This window comes from Mchenga conophoros, linkage group LG11, assembly GCF_057382185.1.
Source record: "Mchenga conophoros isolate Kocher_MC1m ecotype Shallow Benthic linkage group LG11, M_conophoros_male_GT1.1, whole genome shotgun sequence".
NCBI classification, from domain to species: domain Eukaryota; kingdom Metazoa; phylum Chordata; class Actinopteri; order Cichliformes; family Cichlidae; genus Mchenga; species Mchenga conophoros.
In genome coordinates, this window is record NC_140536.1 from 38,087,923 (window position 1) to 38,100,841 (window position 12,919).

At 44.3% G+C, this 12,919-nt stretch overlaps 1 long non-coding RNA gene across 1 annotated transcript; it reads left to right on the top strand.

The window, feature by feature from the left end:
• The first annotated feature begins 863 nt into the window (after positions 1–863).
• Positions 864–1,625, top strand: LOC146565015 (uncharacterized). The gene is made up of 2 exons (XR_014894491.1): positions 864–1,131; positions 1,309–1,625. It is a non-coding gene; the product is annotated as an uncharacterized LOC146565015 (long non-coding RNA).
• Positions 1,626–12,919: the final 11,294 nt, after the last annotated feature.

Below are 12,919 nucleotides of genomic sequence, written 5' to 3' on the forward strand. Positions count from 1 at the left end.
GTGCAGCAGCTTCAGCAATGGCGGGGCTGAACATGGTGCATTCAAACTCAGTGTTTCCCTTGGAATGCTGTCAACTCTCTGCCAGGGATGGGAGTCTCCCGGACTGTGGGCTCTGCTAGGCATTTCCAGTGTACCCTCAGTATACATTTAGGCACATTGGGTCTATCCAACATCCTCCTTGGCCACCTGATCCAACCCACTGCATCTGGTTGAAACCTCTCAACCTCACGCATAAGCTCACGCTCCTTCCACACCAGGTGACGTTTCATGTCTCGATAGCCGGGCATTGGTCTACCAGGATCTCCACCCTTGGTCGCCACCCAGCACACTGCATGCAACCCCTAAGCCACCTTCTGAGGGTGGTGGGCCTACAGGATTGTGAGCCCAAGTCCTTTCCTGCCTGGCTCCAGGGCGGGACCCCGGCAACCCTATCTCAGACACGTTGAACTGTTTCCTAGGCTTTTCACTCATGAGGGTTTCTGAATAGCTCTTTGTCTGGTCCTTCACCCAGGACCAATTTGTCATTTGACAACATAGCCCCTGGGATTCCTGGGATACACAAAACCCTCCACCATGATAAGGTAGCGATTCACAGAGGGGATCATAGATTAATTTCTAAAGACAGAGTAAAATAAAATCACAGATGTGGTATTTCTTTCATTCTGAAAAGAAGAAGAAACCAAAAAAGTCTAAGAAACAATCAAATCCATCCCAGAGTGAGAGAAGTGAAGCAGAAAACTGTTAAGGCTTTCATCAGAGGAGTTATTTTATTTTGAAAACATTTCAGGAAATTGGTTTTATTTTGAAAATGTGACCGGACCCATAAATGCACACACTCAATCGCTTTGTCCGTTAATGGAACTCGGGTACCAGTATCATGTCTTTTTAAACAACTGTTTTCTCGAGCTTAGAGCATGCGCGGGTGGAGGATACGACAACCGGAAGCTTATCAGCTGTTTGTATCCGCTGCTTTAATCAGCTCGTTTGTTCCCGTAAAACCGACGGCGGAGACGAAAAAAGGAGAAAAAGAGCTAAAAGTGTCCGATAGTAAAGTTCTGAGGATCTCGAGTAGCGGAAAAGCTGCCGCGTCATCTCGCGATATTTGGGTTTTTAAATGAACCATTTAACCAGGTAAATAAACTGGAGCGATGATTTGTTGCTCGTTTGTGTTGTTGTGTTTGCACATCTCTGTTGCTTGTGGGGCTCGCACACAAGAATTTCACTCGCATGTGCTGTGCCAGTGTGCCTGCACATGTGATGTGACAATAAAAGTGATTTGATTTGATTTGTTGTGTTGTTTACCTGCAGCAACTCTGGATGGCGGACTTCCGTGTTTCCATGGAAACTAAAAACAACGAACGCGCAGGCGCACTGACAAATGCAGGGGAGGAGCTTACGTCAGGAGCTCTCACCAGGTGTTCTCACCTTGTTTACTTCCTGCGACCAATCTGCTGCTTCCTCTGTGGTCACATGACGCTGAGGCGACACAAACTGAATATATTGCATACTGTTACTTCTTGCTGTCAGTAGCATTTAAGCTGACAAAGCAACAAGCTGTGTTGAAAGACCTTCAAACTATACGTCAGTTTTCACATTTTATTTTATTAGAATAAAAAAATATATAAGCGATGCTTTTCTCTGAATTCTATCGATACGTTTGTGCTGCAAGAAATTGTTAAAAAATGAAGCATTTTCTAAGGACAGCATGAAAAACAGTAAAGAAAGAAAAATGCTGCCTCTTTCCTATTGGTTGAAAAATGTACCATGTCGACCAATTGAAAAAAAACCCCCGACAACACGTGGTTGTTTAGGAAGAGAGAGAGAGGGCGGGATTTGTGATGTTTAGTGTGTTGGGAGTGTGTTGTGTGTGTGTTGTGTGTCAGTGAGGGCACTAATGAATGTGACAAAGGCTGCAGTGCAAACACTGTCTCCAGGTGGAAACAGGAGCAGTGATGCACGTCCTGCTGTCAGGCCTGCAGCTTTGTCCCTGTGCTGTTCTCTGTCTCGTGGCCACAAACTCATTTTCTTCACTGACACCAATGATTCGTGCGGCATCTTATTGTGACACCTGCTTGTTCTCTCCAGTGGCGGTCCTAGCCTGTTTGGCGCCCCGGGCGAACCCCCCCCCCCCCCACACACACACACACACACACAAACAGACACATAAAACATATTAAGGATTGTACATTAACATAAAACTGTTGTCGAAATTCACCAGAGAAACACAAACACACACACACATGAAGAGAGAGAGAGTATGCATTGTATGAGAACAGGACAAATCAACAACTGACAATCACTAATTAATATTAAAATCTGTAACATAATGTGTTGTTTGGAGTTTAGTTTGTTACTGTTACTATTTTTACCATTTCTTCTTGGAGCAACTGTAACGCACATCATTTCCTCAGGGATTAATAAAGTATTCTGATTCTGATAGTTTCAGGATGAGCTGCCATCATCCAATCACACATCTGCTTACCTGCATCTTTTGCTCGTTTCTCCTCCTCTTCTTTTCTCTTTTTCTAAACTGAGCACCTGATGGCTTTGAACTTTTCTTGTCCATCTTCCATTGGTTTTAATTTTGCACTCCAGTATGAACACCCATCCCTCAACCCGAGGATCACCACAACATGATCTAACACACCTACACCTTAGTTCACAGATTCACTTTGTCTAAGACGCATTTCTGGGATTTCACACAACCCAGGATTCAAATCATGAATACATAATGGATTTGGATTTACATCATTATGAATGAAATGTGCTCTACTTGGAAGCAGCTGGCCCCTCCCCTTTTGACAGGTTGTGTGTGAGACTTTAAATCATCAAACTATAAATTATAAATTGTCATTGATCCTTTACCCCGAGTCCTAAAGTGTATATTTATTTTCTTACTGTTCTTATGTTTATTGTTTGTTTCCTTGCACTACTGTAGTTGGAGCCTCGTCATCTCGTCTCTATATGCTGGACTGTCTGTAGCGGAGATGACAATAAAGTTTACTTTGACTTCAGCAGCGAGCAGGCGCACCGAGGGCTCTCGCGCTCACTTCAAAGAATTTTGAAAAAACATCGGTGCAAATTATAAGTCTGCATCATGATGTCTGGTGTTTTCATGTTTGTTGTTTTGTTTTTATTTTGTTTTATTTTGTGAGTTGGTTATTAGATGCTGCTCCAGCCACCAGAGAATCCCCTGTCGCCCCGCCCTCTCCTCCCTGTGCCGCAAGCAGCAGGCGCACCTTGCAAACGGAGGGCGCCCTTACTCCCAGCAAATGGGCGTAAGAACACCGATCCCCACTATACATTATATATATATACTATACATTTTACTTTGGGTGTCAGATTCAGATAATTATTTATTAAAAGCTCGACATTTTAAATGAGAATAAGAAAGAAAAGTATGTCTTTGTGCCCCCTTTTCCCTGTTACTGCCCTATCGGCCCCCCTGGCTAAACCATGCTAGACCCGCCCCTGCACAGTTACGTCAGCTGCGTAGAAAAGGATCCTGGTGTAGAAAGTAATATTAAATAAATTCTAACAGCAGCTTATCAAGCTTAAACGTGCTGCTGTTGTTCAGCTGCTGGTTTCCTCTTTCTGGTGCAAAGTGGGCCAAAAACAAACAAGAGAGACAATCAGCTGATCATTGATCATGATTGAAGCAGCAACAGGAGAGGGAGGGGGAGGCAGTCGCTCCGTATATCAGTTAAGCTTAACGTGGGAATGCTTTACAAACATTCAGAGATGAACTTACACACTTGCTTTACTTCTCTCTGCGATAACTTTGTCGGAGATGAAATGCCGGGTTGGTAGCGAGGCTCCAAATCAGGGGCGATTCTAGGATCAGAGCTTTGGGGGTGCTGAGCACCCAGACAGCTGCCCAGCCAGGCAAGATCAACTTTACTCGTCACGATGAGACGTCTTCCCCGTCTCTGTCAGTCCCTGCATCCTTAAATGTCTCCAGTTGTCCAGAGTTGTCTCTGAATGTCTCCTTGGTGCATTTAAACCCCTGCTCCTCCCTGTCCTCATCGTCTGTTGTCTTCGTCTCCATTATCAGTCATCATAATTTTACCATCTCTGTGCAAGTCTGCAAATTTCTTTATTAAATCATAAGATTCTTAAATTCATCAAGTCTCTCTGTGCCTGGGTCCTCGTCACAAAACATGACATCACTGTTTTGCACATTTGAACACAATTTAATCCACATTTGTGAAAGAAAAGAAAAACACTTTTTTGAAAAGTCTGTAACAAAACCATCAAATCTGATAAAGGTTATTTAAATGCTGCTAAAGAAGAATGGATTGGAATAGAAAACATACATATGCTAACCTTAGTTACTGGGAGAATAATGAACGATGCTCATAGTGAGTAAGAAGTAAACAGTATAATACAGATACATAAAAAAACAGAATAAATTTTTACAAATAAATTATTTCAAAATATTAATAAAAACTATAAAAATAGAGGCAACTTTGCTGTGGTAGAATGAATAAAATGTATGAAAACATCTTTACTGCAGATGCTAATTTTACTCATTTAGTAAAACTAATTTTGTGTTGTAAGATTTATGACTTTCATGCTTTCATGGTGGTACTTAGGAGAGCTTGACCTTTTATCAGGTGGTCCACACTGTAACAAGTGTGAGAAACACTGATAAGTGTGTGTGTGCTTTTGGAAAACATTTAAAGCTGCTGTACAGAATCTTTGAAACAAGCTTAAAACATTTTTAGAAACAGAGCATCTGCTTCTCTTTACAGCTGCTCGCTCCACCAGGGCTGTTTGGCTCTTTCTGATAGTGAGCACATGTGATGCACGTACTGCGGCAGTCATACAGACAACTGGACGGTCCAAACGTTGGCCGACCTGTTACTGGCTGAGGTTTTAGCAGAGCTGTGGCTGAACCACATAAAAATATATCATTAATGCTTCAGCACCCCCAAAAATGGGCTAAAATCGCCCTAACTCCAAATGCTCAACCAGACCGCCGTCAGGTCTCGCACGCTACAGCCGCTCTATCACGTGACACATACTGCTCCGACGTGCTCCGAGTTACGCCATGTCGCAAGTTTTGTGAGGTACTTTCATTATATTTAATGGATCGGATTACATTTTTTTATTTCTCTCCGATGTCCGATCCAGTAATTTAGGTCAGTATCGGACCGATTCCCATACGTCATGTCGGATCGGTACATCTCTAAATGAAACTGAACAGATCTAAAGAAGGTGTTCCTGAAATTTGGCTTTATTAGAACAGGACGGATGGATGAGCACAGCCCTCTCAGCACAGGGCTGACAGGACTTATAAACCATAATGTACATCAAATACACAGTGACTTAAAAGAAATCAATAAATACACAAACACTTCAACCGCTGCTTCCTCAGACTGCGTGAGTAACAGGAACCACTCACTGTCGGATCTGTGAGCGCTAAAATGACTCTGTTACTAGAGCCATCCAGTCGTTCTCTAAAAGTGAACATTAACTTTCTTCAAAGTGCTTTAAAAGTCCAAACACCCACAGCTACAAACATCTGGCTGGCACTACCCCCTCTAGGTCTCCTGACCACAAGGGGGCAGTATATAACGGTATGCAACAAACATAAATCAACAAAATCACTTAAACAAAAGCTGAATTTGTGTCAAACAGTATTTGCCTGCACATAGAGCTTACATCTTTGTCTGTATATGTCATCGTTTCTGTGGTCAGTAGTAAAGTAACCGAGGTATTTCCCCTTTTTGAAAGAAAAAATGTGTAACCCCTGGACTAAAGAACAGATGCTCCAAGTGGGCGAGGTGCTAATTTTCAGATGGCAGGTCTACATCTAGAATCAAAATGAGCACAAACATCAACAACCAAAGTGAAGCATTAAGACAAAACAGAGCAATGTCACACAGGATCCACACATTTGGGCCACAAAATAGATGTAAATTGACTAAAGTAAGACACAAATCAGACAAAAACAGATGCAGCAGGATCACAAACAGACACATGTTGGCTACATGTTGATGCTAAATGACTAAAATCACACGTGCAACACTTTCTACATATTTGACAACAGAAGAAGAACACAAACAAAGTTGGAATGTATTTTTAATTATTTTAAATTTTTATTTTATGCCAAATTAGATATTTTGCATAATCAAGCACCAAATCACAAAGTCTCCTCCCTGTTTGTACTGTAAGGTCAAAACCCTACAGTACTACAGAGAACCCCAACAATCAAACGATCCCCCTCTGAGCAAGCACGAGGCGACTGTGGGGAAGAAAAACTCCCTTTTAACAGGAAGAAACTTCCAACGGAACCGGGCTCAGAAGGGACGGCCATCCGCTGCGACCGGTTGGGGGGGATGGAAATCAAAAAGGAGACGAGATGGCGTGAACTACAGTTGTTAGAATTTGGATTTGGTGCTAAAATTCTGCTTCAAGATGTTAAAAGAAGCAGGGCGGCGGGGAAAAGCCAGGATGGTCATTTCAATCATCTCTGGCTTTAGTGAACCACCTGAAGGGTTTTCGCAGAGTTTTTCCCAACGCTGAAAAAACCCTGGAAATTTTGGACTTTTTGGGAGGACCGGGGATGACTCCGAGGCGCATTTTTAGATGCTTTGTCAGAACCTCATCAAAAGACGCATCCTTTGCCATCGCAGCCTTTAACACAGTGTCTGGGGAGCCAAACTCCTTGATGAGGCATTTGGTCATTTTCTTGATGAACTTTTTCTTGTCCTTCATCAGACTTGTGACGGACTCTGTGCTGCTGAGTTCAGGCTGCATCAGATCTCTCAGACGCTTGAGGATCGCGTCAGGTTCTTTTGTAGTACATGCTGCACTGGCAAAAAAGTGTTGAGTTTCAGGGTTAGATTTTCTGATGACTCTCATCATGAGGAGAACGGCGAGGTCACTGGAAATTTTCTCAGCATCAGAAGATGACGCTGATACAGACCTCATCTCTGACATGTCAGAGGAATCCTTGGGTGAGCCTGAAACACTGGCAGAGCGTTTTTGTGGGGAAATGCTCCCAGACTTTGGTGTCTGATCAGGTGACTGATCAGGTGAGTGATCAGGTACCAGAAAGCATTTTTCTGGGGTACTGCTCCCAGACTTTGGTGACTGATCAGGTGTCTGATCAGGTGACTGATCAGGTGACTGAAAAGGTACCACAAAGCATTTTTCTGGGGTAATGCTCCCAGACTTTGGTGTCTGATCAGGTGACTGATCAGGTGACTGAAAAGGTACCAGAGAGCATTTTTCTGGGGTAATGCTCCCAGACTTTGGTGTTACAGGTGTCGGAACAGATTCTCTTCCACTTCCATCTGAATCTGTGCTGGTTTCCTTTGTTGGGATCTTCGTTCTTTTAATAATGTTCTGGATTTCTTCCACAGCCACAGAAATTTTGTCCTCAATCAGGTGATCTTCGTCTTCGTTCTCCACCCAGAGTAAAAGTTTTTGTACAAACTTTTCTACTGCGTCTTCTACGAGCACATAGAGGACTTCAGCAGAAAAGGGAGGCTTGGATCCATGTGCTGGTTGTGGAGTCCTGCAGATGACGGTGTCAGACAGGGATCTACCCATTACAGGTTCGGGGACTTGATACAGTCGATCCGTCATAAGTAGATCAAACATTTTTGCCGTTAACTCCACAGTGAAATCTCTGGTTGCTCCACCAGTTCTAAAGTTTTCCACTGTTTTGTGGATGCTGAAGAGTTTTTCTTCCTTTGTTAATTTCTCATACAACTGATTAACGTCTGATCTAATCGCGTCGAAGTCGACGGGAGAGGAGCGTATGTAACGGAGCAGTGTGTTTCGGCTGGAAACCGTACTGTTATCAGAGGGCACCGTGTCACCTTTGGGGTCCTTGCAAATGTTTTTCAGACAAACAAGAAATTTTCTGTTTGCCTTTATTACTTTTCTCAGGTCTTTTTTCGTTGTTTCAAATTGTTTTCTGGCAAACATGGAAAAGCGCTGTTTGCGTGCTTTGAGCCGGGAGTGAGAGGTGGATTGCAAACATCTGGAGAAGAAGTCTCTCAGCTTGTTGGTAATTAATCCTGCATTAAAGGCAGGACTCCTCTCACAGGGCTCTTCGCTGCTTACATCCATGTCGCCAATGATCTCATTTACGATGTCAGCTGCAACCACTTCTACTGGGGTTGCAGCCCGGAAACTTTGGCTTCCTGCGGCTCGTTTTGTTTCGTCCTTTTCTGTTAGAGTTTCTTCCTCATCTTCATCTGTCATCTCTCCATCTGAGCTCCTTGATGACAGAATCACAGAAATCTCTTTGATTGCTGATTGCACGGACATCTTTGAATCCGTACTTTCTGTACCGGAATCAGAGCCGCTCGACAGCTCACGCGCGTGCCTTTTAAGGCACGAGGCAGCGTGGCAAACCATGCGGTGCAGCTTTTTAATATCACTACATTTGCCGCTGACATAAACGGCGGGGTCTTGCGGGAGATCGGGGCTTTCTCTAACGAGTTTGACCGTTGAGCTGACCTTTTCGGAGATCTCTTCCTCAACCATCCGTGTCAGCTCGTCAGTGCTCTCAGGTCGCTGTTCCAGGACGTTAAGAGCGCCGGCGATGGCAGCTGAGATGGAGTCTCCGAGGGACGGGCTTATTTTCCCCGCACCTAAAGGCTCCGGATCTTCCTTCATCATGCGATCCTGAATAACAGGAAGGGCATTTTTGAGGATTCTGCTAGAGGCGGCCTGAATGATTTCACAAATCATATCAGCGAGCACCGCTCGGACGCCTGAGTCGCATGTGCCACTTTCTATCATGCTCCACTCAGCTGCAGAGAGCCTTTGGAAGCACCTGTTGAAAGGTGGCATAATCTGGTCTGGTGTGACCACGACTGTATTTTCGTTTTCGCTGCGTGTTGACATGGTTGTATCGCACATTAGATTTTCTGGGTTTGAGAGAACAGCTGGATAATTTCCTTGTTGGGAGAACGCCGACTGTTGAACATTTGCAAACAGGTGAGCAGTGATGTTTCTGTGTGAGCGCTCCTATTTAAAGCTTTCCCTGCCTGTGACGTGGCTGTGACGATCAAAGCAGAAGCTGATTCCTTTGATCTGCCAGTGACGCCACACAGAACGCACGAGCGCACGGATAGAAGCCGCGCCCTCACCATATCCCAGGATTCACTGCGAGTCAGCGGTTGAAGAAAAATGGCGGACGGCCGAAGTGAAGCGCAGAAATACCGTCTTCAAAGTGAGCGCGGCGCTTTTGTCCCCCTGCAAATATACCGCGGAACAAATGTTAGCATAATGAAAAGTCTTAAAGTCGCATTTAGCGACCCTTCGGCTAAGTTACGTGACGTTAGTGAGGTCGCGTTTAACGCGCTCTTTCTCCGTTAGTTCGTTCAGGTTTCTGCCGAAGCTCCGTCTGTTTGTCGCCGTGAAGCCAAACGTACTTAAACGGTTCAGGAAACACCGAGCAGACGGTTGAGCAAATATGTGGCCCGCGAACTGCGGTGAGGACGCAGACTCAAGCATGCTGTGCTGCAGTTTGTCCTTAAAGAGCTCTCATCCTGTTTAAAGCGCTAACAATGAGACAGACAGTAGATGGAGAAGTCCTCCTGCTGTTTCCTGCTGTTGTTGTCAGGCTTATATCAAACAACCCGAGTCTGTCACCTTTGTTATAAAGACCAACACTCTGCAGGATCCTGTTTCTCTCTGATTCAAACACATAAAGTGTGTCTTTGTGACGATAAGAGGAAACGGTGTTTTCATCCTGCAAGTTCACACAGATTTGATAAACTTCTGCTGCTTTTGTTGCTGACTGCTGTGGTTGATTTCCTTCTGCAAGTGTCCAGAGTCAGAAGAGCCTGAGAAGGTGAGAGGAGACGGAGGCTCTCCACCCCTGATGAGACACCAGGACAGATCCAGGACAGTGTGAGGAGGAGGAGCCAGCAGCAGCTGAGAGATGCAGAGGAGAGCAGACAGCTCTCTGTAGTTGAGGGACTGCTAAAAACACTGAAAACACTTTTATATTTGCTTCCTGTATCTGCAGAAGCATCTCCAACACAACCTGTAACAGCTGCATACAGGAACCACTCACTGCTGTTCGTCCTGCAGGATCTGAGAGGGAACCAAGGAAAAATAAGGGAACCACAGACAACTTTGATAATGCTTTGATTTATCCAGAATATATGTAGTTCAAATGTTGTTTTCATCAGTGGGATTGTGCTGGTTTCAGTGGGGAAAGTGTGCAGCTCATTTAGACACAAAGTTGTCCCTTCATAAGATAAGATAAGATAACCTTTATTAGTCCCACACGTGGGAAATTTGTAAAGTGTGTCAGTATTTTCTAAAGATGTTTCTGTATCATCTCTCTGCTGTTAGAGCCTCCAAACATCAGCCTGCTTATGCTCTCACATCTGCAACATCTGAAGTAAATTATGCTGCACAGTTTTGTCATCAATAAGAGAAGATTTACTGCATCAGTTTGTCTTCATTTCATCTGAAACACACACGGATCAAATCTCTGACTTTATTTTTGGGATATTGCCCTTAAATGTAACTAAAGCTTTCACACAGGGCTCATAAATGATATGAAATAGAAACAAATACCTTGAATTTTGACTGAAATGTCATATTTGATTCCACCACTGAGCTTTCTTTGTGCAGAATCAGAATGGGTTTTATTTCCAAATGTTGAGCAGCTTTACAACATTAGCAAATTGCTGCTTAGTGCAAAACATACTGTCAGACAACGCTGAAAGAAAGCAAAACTGAAAAGTGCTCAGTAGATATATACATGATAGCAGGTGGTGCTCAGTGCAAGCATGGAGTGATGCAGTGAACAGTGTAGGCTCACTGTGTTCTGTATCTAGTAAATATCAATGATGTCACTCCTGATACGTTTGTACCATCAAACTGAGCATCAGTCTACACATCTGCTTTAAACACAACTGTAAAAAACACGTATCTGACATTATTCCGTCAAACTGTCACAACACGTGTTTTATTTAGGACCATTAACTCTGCTCCGACTGTATCGAGGCCTCGTCTGCAGCCTGTGAACGGTTTGTACGCTGTTTTATTGAGAAGGTCTCCTCCACCAGGGCTCAGATCTTTCTGCTCATGACCTCTCAGTCTCTGCTTCCTGCTCTGCTGTCTTTGAGCCGGTGACTCTGTCCGCTTTAAAGGAGACTGTTGGTCATTTTAAGCCTGCAGGGTCTCCAAACGATGCTGCCCCTCCTCGACTCTTAAAACACGTGTTAACTGCAGTTGGACCTTTGCTTTTTGAGCAAACCACAGTTTGATGTCAGGTGTTGTCCCTAAAGATGTTAAACATGCTGTAGTCAAACCCCTGATTAAAAAACCTGCTCTTGATCCTATGACTCTTGTAAATTACAGGTCTATCTCCAAACTACCTTTTCTTTCCAAATGTCTTGAAAAGAGCTCACAGCCAATGAATGGCCTTCCTGGGAAAGCAAAATGTTTTAGATGTTTTCCAGTCAGATTTTAAACCCTTTCACTGAATCAGCCCTGTTCAAAGTTTTAAGGACATATTTTTAGCTCCTGACGCTCGGGACTGTGTTGTTCTGGTGCTTTTAGATTTGACAGCTGGCTTGATACAGTGCATCACGCCATATTACTCTCTGGTTTGGAGCACTGGGTGGGCACGAGGGGCCCTGGAGTGGTTCAGGTCCTGCTTGGCAGGGTGAACTTTTTCTGCCGTGCTGTCCTCTGTGGTGTGGTGTCCCACAGGGCTCAGTTCTCGGCCCCCTCTTGGTTCTGTACTGAGTTAACTCAGTTGCATTGTATTCCCCTTTTATGCTGATGACTGAACACATACTCCACACAGCCACTACTTCAGTGTCTTGAAATTAAGGCTTGCATGTCTCTTAACTTTTTAAAATTCAATGACAAAAAGACCGAGGTGATGGTTTTTGGTAGCCCCACTGAGACCCCCAATATTTAGATTCCTTTGCCCAGCATGTTAAACCAGCTGTCACAAACCTGGGGGTCAAAGTGACTGTGATCTGACGTTTGGCAGTCAGATTGAGGCAGCTGGCTAAAGCAGGTTTTTCACAGCTATCCACGCCTTTGTTAGCACTCGGCTGCATTACTGTAATGCACTCTATACTGGGGTCAGCGCATCATATATTACTCGTCTACAGAGGAGGCAAAATGCCGCAGCTCGTCTTTTAACTGGCACTCGACAGTTTGAGCACATTTCCCGTTTCAGCTTCACTTCACTGGCTGCCAATACTTTTAGGATTCATTTTAGAATTCTTTTATTTGCTTTTAAAGCTCTCCACGGCCTCGCCCCATCTCATCTCTCTGAGCTGCTACAGCCTCATACACCCACCTGCTCTCTCAGGCCAGCTGATCAGCTGCTCCTGCATGTACCCCGGACAGGGCGTAAACTTAGAGGAGATCGTGCTTTTGCTGTAGCAGCTCCCAAACTGTTTTTAGTTGGTTCTATGTTGTTTTTTAATACAGGGCTGTTTGAAATTTTATTTTTTTTCTTAACATATCTGCTGTACAGCACTTTGGTCCTGTGCTGGCTGTGTTAAAGTACTTTATAAATAAAGTTGGATTGGATAAAGTGTCCAAAGACATCCAGCTTGTGGGGACAGGTTGATTGGATAATCCAAATTGTCACTAGGTGTGAATGTGTGAATGAAAGTGAGCACGAATGGTTGTCTGTCCCTGTGTGTTGGCCCTGCGACAGACTGGCGACCTGTCCAGGGTGGACCCCGCCTCTCGCCCTATGACAGCTGGGATAGGCTCCAGCGCCCCCCGCGACCCTGAAAAGGATAAACGGAAGCGAATGGATGGATGGATACAGTGCTGTGGGTTTTCCACAGGGACAACTTTTAGGACTCTTTATCTTTCTAATGTTTGCTAATAATCCACACGGTTCTCTACATGCCGCTAACGCTTTCATGTGTTTTCAAAATGTGCCTCAAACATCAGA